At 43.0% G+C, this 13298-nt stretch overlaps 1 protein-coding gene across 2 annotated transcripts in view; it reads right to left on the bottom strand.

The window, feature by feature from the left end:
* Positions 1–10979, bottom strand: part of FUT8 (fucosyltransferase 8) — a 109724-nt gene extending 98745 nt beyond the window's left edge. For both annotated transcript variants that reach the window (XM_067462786.1, XM_060762854.2), the window contains exon 1: positions 10489–10979. The gene's annotated coding sequence lies outside the window, so the exon portion shown is untranslated. The remainder of the gene's footprint in view (positions 1–10488) is intronic.
* Between the last annotated feature and the right edge of the window lie 2319 nt (positions 10980–13298).

The following is a 13298-nucleotide window of genomic DNA, read 5'->3' as shown; positions in this document are numbered from 1 at the left end:
GTAGCCACGCCCACCTCGCCCTTCCACATCGCTACTTGTTGCCAGGGAGGCCAGGGAAACTGCGAGATTGTAAATCTGGTGCAAAGTTTACAATCTCTCAGTTTCCCTGGCCTCCCTGGCAACAAGCAGCGATGCGGAAGGGCGAGGTGTGTGTAGCTACGCCCAGCTCTTCCTGAAGGCCATGCCCCCAGTGGCCGTCAAGAAGAGCTGGGCGTAGCCACGCCCACCTCATTCCCCTGCCTGCCATCCATTGCCATTCAGTTACCAGGGGAGGCAAACTGCGAGATTAGTTTTAAAATCTCGCAGTTTGCCTTTCCTGGGTGACTGAATGACGATGGATGACAGGGGAATGAGGTGGGCATGGCTATGCCCAGCTACTCCTGAAGGCCACGCCCCCAGTGGCCTTCAGGAACAGCTGTTCTTACCCACGTCCCACCTCATCCCTATTTGCATCACCGGGCATGCAAATCCGCCAATGAAAAGAGGAAGGAGGTGGCCGTGGGAAAAAACAGCTGCTCCTGAAGGCCACTGGGGGCGTGGCCTTCAGGAAAAGCTGAGCGTAGCCACACACACCTCGCCCTTCCGCGTCGCCGCTTGTCGCCAGGGAGGCCAGGAAACTGAGAGATTTTAAACTAACTTAACGAAGTAAACGAAGCTATTCAGATTTTTGCTATTTCTGATCTTTTTTTCAAGAAAATTTGAGAAATAATTTTAAAATCAAAATGCCAGCGCCCCCTATATACGAAACGAGTTTAGAACCATTTTTTTTTCTTGATCAACCAAACCTATTACATAGGGACCACCAACCTGGACATTCCACAGATATATAAACCCAGTTTTCCTAGTTTTCATCCTCACAACCTCTGAGGATTCCTGCTATAGATGCAGGTGAAATGTGAGGGGAGAATGTTTCTGGAACATGGCCATACATCCCAGAAAACTCCCAACAACTCAAAATTATTTTATCTCAATATTTTTTTCTGGAGGGATGTAACTCTAAAAACACTCTCTTCTTATTGTACACAGTCACAGCATTCCAACTCTACAAAATATTATATACGTTTTGATATGAAAACCTTCTCAGAAATAGGTATCCATCTGATATGTATGATAATTTAAACTAAAGGTCAATTTTATGTGAATCAAGATGACTAGCATAAAACACTGTAAGGTTTTCTACTATGCAAATATAGATTTTTCTGTGTGTCTACATTCATGGTGTCATTTGTTTCTTTCACTCACATGCATAAGTACATTGAAGAGCCTACAATAAATGGTAAGCTTCCTCACATTCATTTATATTGCTGGATGGCCATATGCATTAATTGGTTGTGACTACAAATACTGACATAGAAAGGTATTTACCCCATATGACGTGGAGTTTCATCACTAGAGATGCCTTTTTAGGAATGGTTCATTTTCTCTTCTTTTTCCCATGCATGGCTTCAGATTTCAAAATGTTCTTTATTATCTGTGATAGGGAAGTCTTGTACTATTTTGTTCCTAGCATTTCTTATTCAATAGCCTTTTTTGATATTTTTCACATTTGCAGTTTAATGCATATTTCTGCACATGTCACTCTCCCTGCCCCCATGCAAACAGAAAAGTCACACAGATAATTCCAATTATGCACAGCAGAGTCTGCTTTGATCTCTCCCCAGTGTTCTACCCCTACTTCACAGGTTTGTAGGCAATACCAAACATTATAAAAGAATTGCCTCTATATACCTCTGCCCTTGCAAATCAGAGGAATATTATTTAAAATGTTATCTATTCCTTGAAAACTAGAAACTTGCATGCTTTCAAACCAAAAATTGGTCTTAAATTGTCAGGTTTCAAGAAAAATGATTTAATATATCTATAGTCTTTTACATAGTGTTGTTACTGAGATCCTCGGATTAAAAAAAAACAATATCTAAGAAGTAAATTCTCCAATACAATGTATTGACCCATCTATGATTTATATTTAAGAATGCCTACAAAACAGGAGCTGACAAAAACAGAAAGTTATGGTAGTTTGTATCAAAGGCCAATTTAAGCTAGCATTTTCTTTGCCCCAGCAGCCAAGAAGATACCTATGGGCTTTAATGCAGTATGCTCCTACTTATCATCCACAGTACCTCACATATTGGATACAGAATATAAACATCATGATCAGTAACCACTGACAGCCTTATCCTCCATTATGATGTCTCATTTCCATTTAAAACCCTCTTTGGTGGTATTCATCATTATATCATCTCCTTAGTTACCTTCTCCACATTAGAAATAACATGGTCAGTGATAGAGCACATGTTCTGGATGAAGTATATCCTTTTTTTTTCAATCCTTTCTATTTCTAAGTAGGACTGTGAAAGATTTCTGTCACTCTCTAGTCAGTTACTACAAGTCAGTGTATACAATACTGATCTTAATGACCAGTTGTTCGATACAGCATCTAGGCCAAAGGTGTCAAACTTGAGGCCCTCCAGGTATTTGGGACTCCAACACCCAGAAATCCTAGCCAGCCGATCCAGTGGCTAGGAATTCTTCTCTTGTCCGAGCTAAAAATATCCAGCTACCTAAACTACGCATCATTGGGCTTTCCAGATATTCACCTGTTGCCATTCTCTACCTTTTCCAGCGACTCAGTATTCCAGATGAGGTCTGATTATGACAAAAGAGAATGGTATTAATCCTTCCCTTGACCTGCTACGGTGTTAATGCAGCCTAGAAATGCATTATTATTTTTTTCCTTGCCAAATCACGCAGTTGACTCATGTTGTGCTTGTGGTTTAAGATTCCTAGAATCTTTTCAAATGTACTATTGCAAAGCCAGGTACCACCCACAAGATGTGTGCATCTGACTTTTCTTGCTGTCTAAATATAGTATCTCTGCAGAAATTCACTTTGTTATCTTTGGCCCAACTCTCTAATCTGTTAACGTCATTCTGAATTCTGATTCTGGGATATTAGCTATGGTGTCTTCTTCAATATGACAAACATGCCTGCATAAAGACATCTGAAACCCCTTGCTCACTATAAATGGAAACTTTCAACAGTTATTTCTAAATTGCTGCTTCTAATTGTATTAATCACATGAAAGGTCTCTACATGTACAGAAAACTCTGCAACAGGTCATGCCCTTCAATCCTGAATCTACCACCAACAGCTACACATTCAGCATGGACATCTACTTATAAGGCCCCTTCTACAATGCCATATAAAATCCAGATTATCTGCTTTGAACTAGATTATATTGCAGTGTAGACTCATATAATCCAGTTCAAAGCAGATAACATGGGTTATCTGCTTTTATAATCTGGATTATATGGCAGTGTAAAAGGGGCCTGAGATTCTGGACTCTTGACTGCACAGGATTCCAATTCACATGGAAGAATATACACAGGATTCACACAGGCATGGATGTTGGAACCAAAAAGCCATGGAGCCATGGTGTGTTAAGGGAGCTACTGTTCTGTATATGTATTTAAGAAGAAGTTGTCCTCTTCACTTGAACAGGGATCCTAAAGCACTAAATAGCCAAAACTGCTTAAGACTACCCTGGGAATGTATTACAGATAGCTATATTATAGAAACATAGCAGAATATATCATAAAACCACTGAGTTTCAGAATGTTTAGATGAGACAGGAAACACAAAAGGGAAGCAAAACAAGCTGAGAAAAGTAGACAAAACATCACCACACGTAAAAGTTAACTATTGCCTGAACAGAGCTTCAGCACCTACTGATACATTCCCTAACACGTCCCTTCAGCCTGAACAGAGCTTCACAATGAACTCACTTCGTTAATGAAATACAGTGAAATCCTAGATCAAAAGAAGGACAACTGAAATGAAGAATTGTTATTCTAAGACAAGGATATGGAATAACAACATATACTCTACTAATGGACACAAAACAAAATTAGAACGTCTTCAGGACATGGTTGCAATCCACAAACCCACTACTCATCCTTGTTCTAAAGTTTTTTTCAGAGAATAGAGTTCAGAGTAATTATCTTAATACATGAAATGTAACTGGGACACTGCTATAGTGCAGAATAATCCGATGTGTAGGTCTGTTCTGAAGTAAACAGTAATAAATTCAATTGGGTTTATTCCCAGGTAAGAGTACACAGAACTTCAATCTTTGTATTATAGGAACTCGGTTTGCCAAACTTGGTGACTGTTTTCAGATTGAAAAACAGCCCTTTGAAAAGGCAACATTGTTTGTTGAAACATTTACTTTGTTAATGAAAAAACAAATTTCATCCCAAAATATTCATTTTGAAATATAAGACCTCTTTCAGTATTAATGGGGGTCTATGGAACCTAAAAATTTCCCTCTCAAGTATAGCCATGCTTGAAGATTATCATATTGATAATAACACTTTTACTTGTAATGAGGGGGGGGGGGGGAGAGAGAGATTGCAGTTTGCTACAATGTATGGAACTGTAATTTTGTTCATAGGCATTTCGACTAAAAGGTCCCAAATTCTTTAAATGTACTAGATCCTGGTTAATAATTGGATGGGACAGTCAATCAATACTCAATGCTGTAGTGGCCGATATTTCAGATGAAGGGATTAAGAAACCCACCTCTGAGTATTCCTTTCCTAAGGAAACCCCTATGGAATCAATGTGATCGCCATAAATCAACAGGCAACTTTAAGGCACATGCACACACACAATATATGTAGCAACATTAAGAAGCAAAAAACTATTACATGGAAGTATTCAAGATGATTGTACAGCAAGATTGCAAATAATACAGATTACAGACAGAGACAAGACACTACAAAAAATGACAAGAAAAACTGAAAGGAAATCCCACCAAAAACCAAAATATGGAACAAAAAAGCAGTGGTTTGAATTCAGTTCTTAAAATGTATCATTCATTCCACTATTTTAAGCAGATTCATTAGACTCTTGTGTTATTTACACAAAAATCAGTGAAAATAACTGTACAATACCATACATGTCTACTCATAAGTAAGTCCAACAGTGTTCAACAGGAATTGTTCCCCAATAAGTGTGTTTATAACTGGCATAAGCCCATGTACTATTTTATGCATCAAGATGCAAAATCTGATCAAGAAAACTGGATACAGCACTGTAAGGTTTGGAAGGTTCTATTTAAGCTTTGTTTTGCTTTGGCACTAGCTCCCCCTCTAGACCAACTTAACACTGTAATTACTTTTCCCATTATAAACACACAACTAAATAAGTTACAGATTTAAATAATCTTTTGAACCTTCAGATGGTATGAAACTAGTCACCAGAAATGACAGCATAGAGTTTAAAGATATTATTTGTGCTACCCATATCTAAAACAGTCAAATCTATTCCACTTAACAAAGTACTGATAGCCATTTTATGTTTGTTGTCGGAGTAAACACTGCTTTCAGACTGAAAAAATATCTACTCGGTTCTATTGTACATAGACAAAACTGCTAATCTGTAGCATGAAAACCATCATAGCCAACTGAAATTGGATATGGTTGCTAATAAATACTCCGCATTTTTTTTATTTCAATCAAACTGTTGTTACAAATACAAAACTTATATAGCTAATTGTAGCCACTCACACATCCATGCTCTATTTCCTGTCCCCTCTCTGAAGCTATAGTCTATGCACATAAAAATATGAGACTAATAAGATTCCTCCACTAAGTTTATGTCTTGTTATCCACTGTCAGTATCGTCCAGACACTTCAATTCTGAAAGAGATTCTGTTTTGAATCGTCATGTGCCTATCTTGGCCACTTAGCCATTTCAAAAATAAATGTATTAAAGTAAAACGTATATAGCAAACAAATCTGTGCAATTAAGTCTGACAATGAAGTACTCAGAAAACACAATCTAGGACTGCAATTTACTAGATTTACTATTAGACTAATTTCTAAGCAGATATATATAATATATACACACACATATACATACACATACATACACATACAAACATTATAGTGCAAGCAAGTTTTCCTTTCGTTTTACGCTGTGCTTTTGTTTTTATGCAAGTTCACATCTACATAATTCAAGAAAGTTCAAAGTTAATGCACTTAAATATGAACAATAAATGAAAAGACATACATAACTCAAAGCTAAGCTTTATCATCTACCAGACTGTACCAAGTTTTTTTCTATAAAACCACTGTAGGAAATCTCTTGCCAGCAAACTATAGGAAATGACATGCAGATTCCTACTTAACAGATTTCAAAGGGAAATTTTCTTAATCTTTACCTACAAGGTGATTTGAGGAAATTATGACAAAGTCTAAAGTACATCTTTTATTACTTTTCTGTAATTTTACACAGTATTTTTAAAGTGCTTATTAAGATTCCTAAAAGCTTGAAATATGAAAAATTTCTCTAGAAACTTGTATGCAATATTGGCTTTAACACTGATAGGCCTTGGTAAGCAATGGCATAAATTAGCTATCACATTCCAAGGTCAAGCCTTATATCACCTAAGAAATTTTGAGTCACAGAAGTATTTTTAAAGCCTAGAATCTGATAAGCAAACATACCTTCTGTTTCATTACTGTCAATAACGCTGCTAAAGTGCCACTCCCAGAAGTCAAACTGTGAATAGTCAAGTTCAGGATACATGCAAATATTTGCAGACTTAAACAAATTGTGAAAACTGTACAAAATTATAGCCACTTCTGAAGTGATGTTTCCTCTACAACCTACCAGAACAGAAAATGCAGACGATTGACTATCCATGCACTCTGCTTACATATTCATAGGCATCCAAAATAGAAAATGCAGAAGTTTGGCTATCTATATCCTCTGCCTGTCTATATCTTCCAAATAATTTATCAGCGTGACCCTTAAACATTTCGAAGATTAACAGAATTCAGGAGTTGTAATTGGTGAGACATCAGAACTCTCTGGCAGAGAAGACTCGAGGCCTTCTAAAACGACAGCTCTCATGATTTCATAGCATTGAATCATGACAATTTAAAGTGGTGTCAATCTGCATGAATTCTACAGTGTATATGAGACCTTAGTTAAAAAGCACACAAACCCAATATATTAAGAAGGGTAAGGTAATGTAAGGGTTTCCCCTGACATTAAGTCTAGTCGTGTCTGACTCTGGGGGTTGATGCTCATCTCCATTTCTAAGCCAAAGAGCCAGCATTGTCCATAGATACCTCTAAGGTCACGCGGCTGGAATGGAGTGCCGTTACCTTCCCATCAAGACGGTACCTACTGATCTACTCACATTTGCATGTTTTCAAACTTCTAGGTTGGCAAAAGCTGGGGCTAACAGCGGGAGCTCACCCCGCTCCCCGGATTCAAACCGCCAACCATCCGGTCGGCAAATTCAGCAGCTCAGTGGTTTAACCTGCTGTGCCACCAGGGGGGCATTAACAAGGGTACATCTACACTAGTCTGATGACTTTAACTGCCATGGCTCAAGACTGTGGAATCATGAGAGTTGTAAAAAAAAGCCTTTAAACTAGGCATGGACAAACTTCGGCCCTTTAGGGGTTTTGGACTCCAACTCCCACAATTTCTAAAAGCCTACCAAAACCCCAGGAGGGTCGAAGTTTGCCCATACCTACTTTAAAGGTTCTCTACCAAAGAATGCATGTCCCTCACCAAACTACAAATCCCAGGATTCCACAGTATTGAGTCCTGTCAGTTAAAGTGGTGTCAAACTGAATAATTTGACACTGTAGATGCACCCCAAGAGTCCAAAAAAACCTTGGTGGGTTGCTGTGAGTTTTCCGGGCTATATGGCCATGTTCCAGAAGCATTCTCTCCTGGCATTTAACCCAAATCTATGTTAGGAATACTCTCCTGGCAACCTCAGAGGTTGTGAGGTCTGTTGAAAACTAGGCAAGTATATATCTGTGGAATGTCCAGGATGGGAGAAAGAACTCTTTTCTGCTTGAGGCAAATGTGAATGTTGCAATTGCCCCCTTATTAGCACTGAATGGCCTTGCAGCTTCAAAGCTTGGCTGCTTCCTGCCTGGGGAAATTCTTTATTGGGAGGGTATTAGCTGGACCTGATTGTTTCTTGTCTGGAAGTAGCCAGTTTTTGAGTGATGTTTTTTATTTAGTCACAAGACCTAGGTGAGTGACCAAATGCACCTCACTCTCCAACTGGATCTGCAAAACTCCCCTATATATCAAAAGCATTGCATAAATTAGTATAAAAACTGACAAAAATAGAAGGAGCACAAGTGGCTAAATATCTTTTGACCAAAAATTGTCAACAGCAATCACATTGTCTGTAGCTTCAAACAATTCTTCCCTCTGTACATGAGACAGGACATTGCAGACAAGCATACAGATGCGGAGTTGTCTGTTCTGCTCCACAGTCACACAAGGTGAAGGATTCCTTTAGGTAGTGCCATTTTGCCAGGCTGTCTTTTGATCTGCCCACTCCACTTCTGAGTCTGTTCTTGGTTTGCCCCTGGAGGCAGACCCTCGTAGGGGATCATCCAACTGGGGTTTCCTGGTTTAGCTGCCCATAGGGATACTCTTGCTGTGGTTGAGAAGTTAAGAGGAGTAGTGATTCTCACGAAGCTTTTCTTGGATTTGAGTCTACCAGGGAAACTCCCAATTCCACAGCATAGAGCCTAAGGCAGTGAAAGTGGTGTCAAGCCACAATAATTCTACAGTGTAGATGCACCCCCAAGAAGCAAGTCGGGCATGTTTAGCCTGCAGAAGACAAAGCTGATAGGAGACATAATGAGGGCCATGTATAAATATGTGAGGGGAAGTCATAGAGAGGAGGGAGCAGGCTTGTTTTATGCTGCCCTGGAGACTAGGACACAGAACAATGGCTTCAAACTACAGAAAAGAAGATTCCACCTGAACATTAGGAAGAACTTCCTAACTGTGAGAGCTGTTCAGCAGTGGAACTCTCTGCCCGGGAGTGTGGCGGAGGCTTTTAAACAGAGGCTGGATGGGGTGTTGTAGGTTTTTTCGGGCCATATGGCCACATTCTAGAGGCATTCTCTCCTGACGTTTCGCCTGCATCTATGGCAAGCATCCTCAGAGGTAGTGAGAGGCTGGATGGCCATCTGTTGGGGGTGCTTTGAATGCAATTCTCCTGCTTCTTGGCAGGGGGTTGGACTGGATGGCCCACGAGGTCTCTTCCAACTCTAGGATTCTATTCAACACATCACAATAGAGTATGAGTCCACTTTAAATCCGATTGCTGCCTCCTGCAGAATTCTGGGGTTTGTAGTTTAGTGAGGCTGTTAAAGGCGCCTCCCTAAACTACAAACCCCAGAATCCTGCAGGAGGCAGCAACTGGATTTAAAGTGGATTCATTCTCTCTAATGTGATTGAAGTAGCATGATGCTAGGACAGTTGTGGTGTGATGAATTAGATGCTACTTCTATTATTGTATGACAGTGCATGTATTGACAAGTGTCAAGCCACTGTCAAGTCACTGCTCTCCATGGAAAAGCATGCCATTGTGTCATAAACACCCAGGGTTTTGTTTTTGTCCTGTCAGGAGCAACTTGAGAAACTGCAAGTCTCTTCTGGTGTGAGAGAACTGGCCGTCTGCAAAGACGTTGCCCAGGGGACGCCCAGATGTTTTGATGTTTTATCATCCTTGTGCATGTGGCCACATGCACGATGGAGGACCTTCTTGCGGCAACACCAGAGGCACTCCAAGTGGCCAGATCCTGGTCAAAGGACATTTAATCAGCTACCAAGTTTGCAAAATTTGTGTTGTTTTTTTATCTGTTTGTTTGTTCTGTTCTGTTGGAAATGTAATACAATGTTCTGGTTGCGGATGACACGATAAATAATAAATATCATCCTTGTGGGAGGCTTCTCTGGTGTCCCTGCATGAGGAGCTGGAGCTGATAGAGGGAGCTCATCCGCGCCCAGGGTGGCATCCTAGCAAAACAAGGCACCCCAGGTTCACTTCCTGACTGAAGAGGCAAAAGTTTAAATCTGGGGCGGAGGGGGGAGGAAGGAGGGGGGAAGGGGAAGTGCGAAAGTCACTCCCACAGCTCTTTCTTGACGCACGCTTCCTGCAGAGTCGACCCCCCCCCCTTCTTTCCCTCCCTCCCTCCCTTCTTTCCTTCCTTCCTTCCTCCCCCAGATTGCAACGGCAGTCCCAACAGTCTCTCCGGGTGGGCATCTGTGCAGGGCCCACGATGCCCCGCTGTCCTCCTTCCCCGCATCAGCCTCCCTGCCTGCCTGCCTGCCTTTCCCCCCTCCTCCCATTTCCCGGCTCCACAGCATAGCAACGGGGCTTCCCTTAACGTTCCGACCTGAGGCGCCCAGGCCCGAGCCAGGATGACACAGCCGGCGGTGCTCCTCTGAGGGAGACGAAGAGGCAGGAAGGAAGGAAGGAAGGACGGTCCTCCGGCTTCCCCTTCTTCTTCCTCCGCTGCCTCCTCACAGGCCGCTGGCGAAGGATGAAGGGAGGAGGAAGAGGGGAAAGCGCATCCTCCTCTCAAGTTCCCTCTTCGCAGGACCCTCTCTCTCTCTCACTCACTCCACATTCACGCCTCGTCTTACCCGAATCTTCGTCGCCCGCCAGCGGGCTCTCGTCGGTTCGTCGCCTCTGCCTTTCTTCGTCTCTCTCTCTCTCTCTCTCTCTCTCTCTCTCTCTCTCTGAGATGGAGGAAAAGGAAGGAAAGGAGGGAGGGAGGGAAGGGGAAAAAGAGATGGAAAGACACGGAAACAGGAACCCGCTCGCCGTTTTAGCGGGAGCCTCTGACGAGACTGGAGGAGAAAGAAAGAGAGAGGAAAGAGACCCTCCCTGACAGACAGAACAGAGAGAGAGAGGGAGGGAGGGAGGAAGGGAAGAGCGAGGGAAAGAGGGAGGGAGGGAGGGGGAGTTAAAAACGGAACGCGCGCGCGCACACACAAACACTCGCTCGCTCGCGCCCCCTTCCTGCGCGCGCGCACCAAAGGAACCTTCAAGGAACGGTGGTGGGCGGGCGCGCGCGCGCGCTCGCGAGAGAGAGAGGGAGAGAAGGTATTATTGGCCCTCGGCGCGTCAAGACTGGAGTCCAAAGGAACCCATAGAGAGGAGGGCGTGGCCTAAAGCGCGCTCTGGCTGTTTTTTAGGAGGGCAACCAATGAGAGAGGCGCCGCGTGAAATCTCCAGGCGGGCGGAACGTTAGCTTCACAAACCCGAGCGAGCAAAGGCGATGAAGAGCGGGCAAGGCGCATGCGCGCTAAGCAGCCGACTCCCCTTCGCCCTTCCCTTTTCGGTCCTGTCTGTTTAGGCGTTGGGTTCGGAGTCGGATGTGCTGGAGGGAGGGAGGGAGGGAGGGACGGGAGGAGGACGCGGGACAGGGCCATTGGTGGGCCTGTTTCTCCCCTCTCAGCCTCAGCGTTGGTCTTCTGCTGCTCCCGACCCCTTCGCTCTTGAAATACTTCATCACACTAGAGCAGGCACCCTCGAACCGCGGCCCTCCAGCTGCTTGGGCCTCCAACTCCTAGAAGCCCCAATGAGCTCGTCCAATTGTCAGGAATTCTGGGAGTTGAAGGCCCAAAAAGCTGGAGGGCCGCAGTTGGAGGGTGCCTGCATTAGAGAACGAATCCACTTTAAATCCGGTTTCTGCCTCCTGCAGAATTCTGGGGTTTGTAGTTTGTGAGGCTGTTAAAAGCTCCTCCCTAATCAGAGCTCTGCTCCATGGAAGAACCGTTCTGAGCAATGTCTGGGGTCTGCACAAGTTACAGCGCGATGATTCCACTTTAACTGCCATGGTTCCAACCAGGCCCGTAGCCAGGATTTTGATGGGGGGGGGGGGGGACTGAGTTTGCTGGGGTGGGGGGGCGCTCAGGGTCTACCCTAGCAAACCTTTTGCATCGTTATCCCAATGCCCCATGCATATGGGATATATTGAGCATGGTGATCAGATCATGATATGAATAAACATAACAGTTTAAATAATGTACCAGTAAGGCCTTCTCGCAGACCACCCTGAGAATTGGGGGGGGGCTGAAGCCCCTCAAGCCACCCCTCCCCAGCTATGGGCCTGGTTCCAACCCATGGAATGTGGGAATTGCCAGTTTAGGGAGGAGGATTTCAGATTCCCAGCCAGACAGATGTGCCTCTGACCAAACTACAAACCCAGGATTCCATAGGATGGAACCATAGTACTTCAAGTGGAATTGTAGCACTATAATTGTGTAGTGTGAATAGGCCCAGATTTTATTAGGCAGCCTAGAATCTAGAGCTGTGGTTCTCAACCTGTGGGTCCCCAGATGTTTTGGCCTACAACTCTCCAAAATCCCAGCCACTTTACCAGCTGTTAAGATTTCTGGGAGTTGAAGGCCAAAACATCTGGGGACCACACAGGTTGAGAACCACTGATCTAGATGAACCATTGTAAGTCATTTTGGGAATGGGTAAAGAAGGGATCACAGTTAAAATAAAGAGTGCTGCATGGAGTCCTAGACACCCTAAATGCACCAGATCTAATAATAATAATACTGGGATCTGCACGCATTAATCGCCGATACATCACACAGTCCTAGACACTTGGGAAGTGCGACGTGTGATCCAATACAACAGCCAGCAGAGTACCTGCTGTGGACTCATCTTGTTGTGTTTCTAATAATAATAATAATAATAATATAATGATTCATTGCAACTTGTGCCACAAATACCATCTGCCAGCAACAAAGAACTGGTGTGATCACAAGCCTAAAAAAGTTACAGAAAAACAACACGTCAAACTAGTCTGGGACTTCCGAATTCAGACAGACAGTTTTGGAGCCCAATACTCCTGACCTCACGATCGTGTAAAAAAACAAAATATGGATTGTTAATGTTGCCATCCCAGGTGACAGCAGGATTGAAGAGAAACAACTGGAAAAGCTGACATGATATGAGGATTTAAAGATCGAACTGCAAAGACTCTGGCACAAGCCAGTCAAGGTGGTCCCAGTAGTAATCGGCACACTGGGTGCAGTGCTTAAAGACCTTGGCCTGCACTTAAACACAATTGGCGCTGACAAAATTACCATCTTCCAGCTGCAGAAGGCTACCTTACTGAGATCTGCAAGCATTATTCACTGATACATCACAGTCCTAGACACTTGGGAAGTGTCTTACATGTGATCCAATACAACAACCAGCAGAGTGTCTGCTGTGGACTCGTGTTTCTAATAATAATAATAATAATAATAATAATAATAATAATAATCTTTATTTATAGACCGCTTTCTCTCCCCGAGGGGACTCAGGGCAGTTTACACACAAAAGAGGCAAACATTAAATGCCTAAACATCTCAAATAATGCAAAATAATAACTGTAAACTTACAACAGCAGAGAAATTAACATCAGAATGGGAAACAGAGTGCGAGTAAT

Source organism: Anolis sagrei, chromosome 1, assembly GCF_037176765.1.
Source record: "Anolis sagrei isolate rAnoSag1 chromosome 1, rAnoSag1.mat, whole genome shotgun sequence".
NCBI classification, from domain to species: Eukaryota; Metazoa; Chordata; class Lepidosauria; order Squamata; family Dactyloidae; genus Anolis; species Anolis sagrei.
Note: the sequence above shows the minus strand (reverse complement) of the source record. Positions and strands in the feature narration are given on the sequence as shown.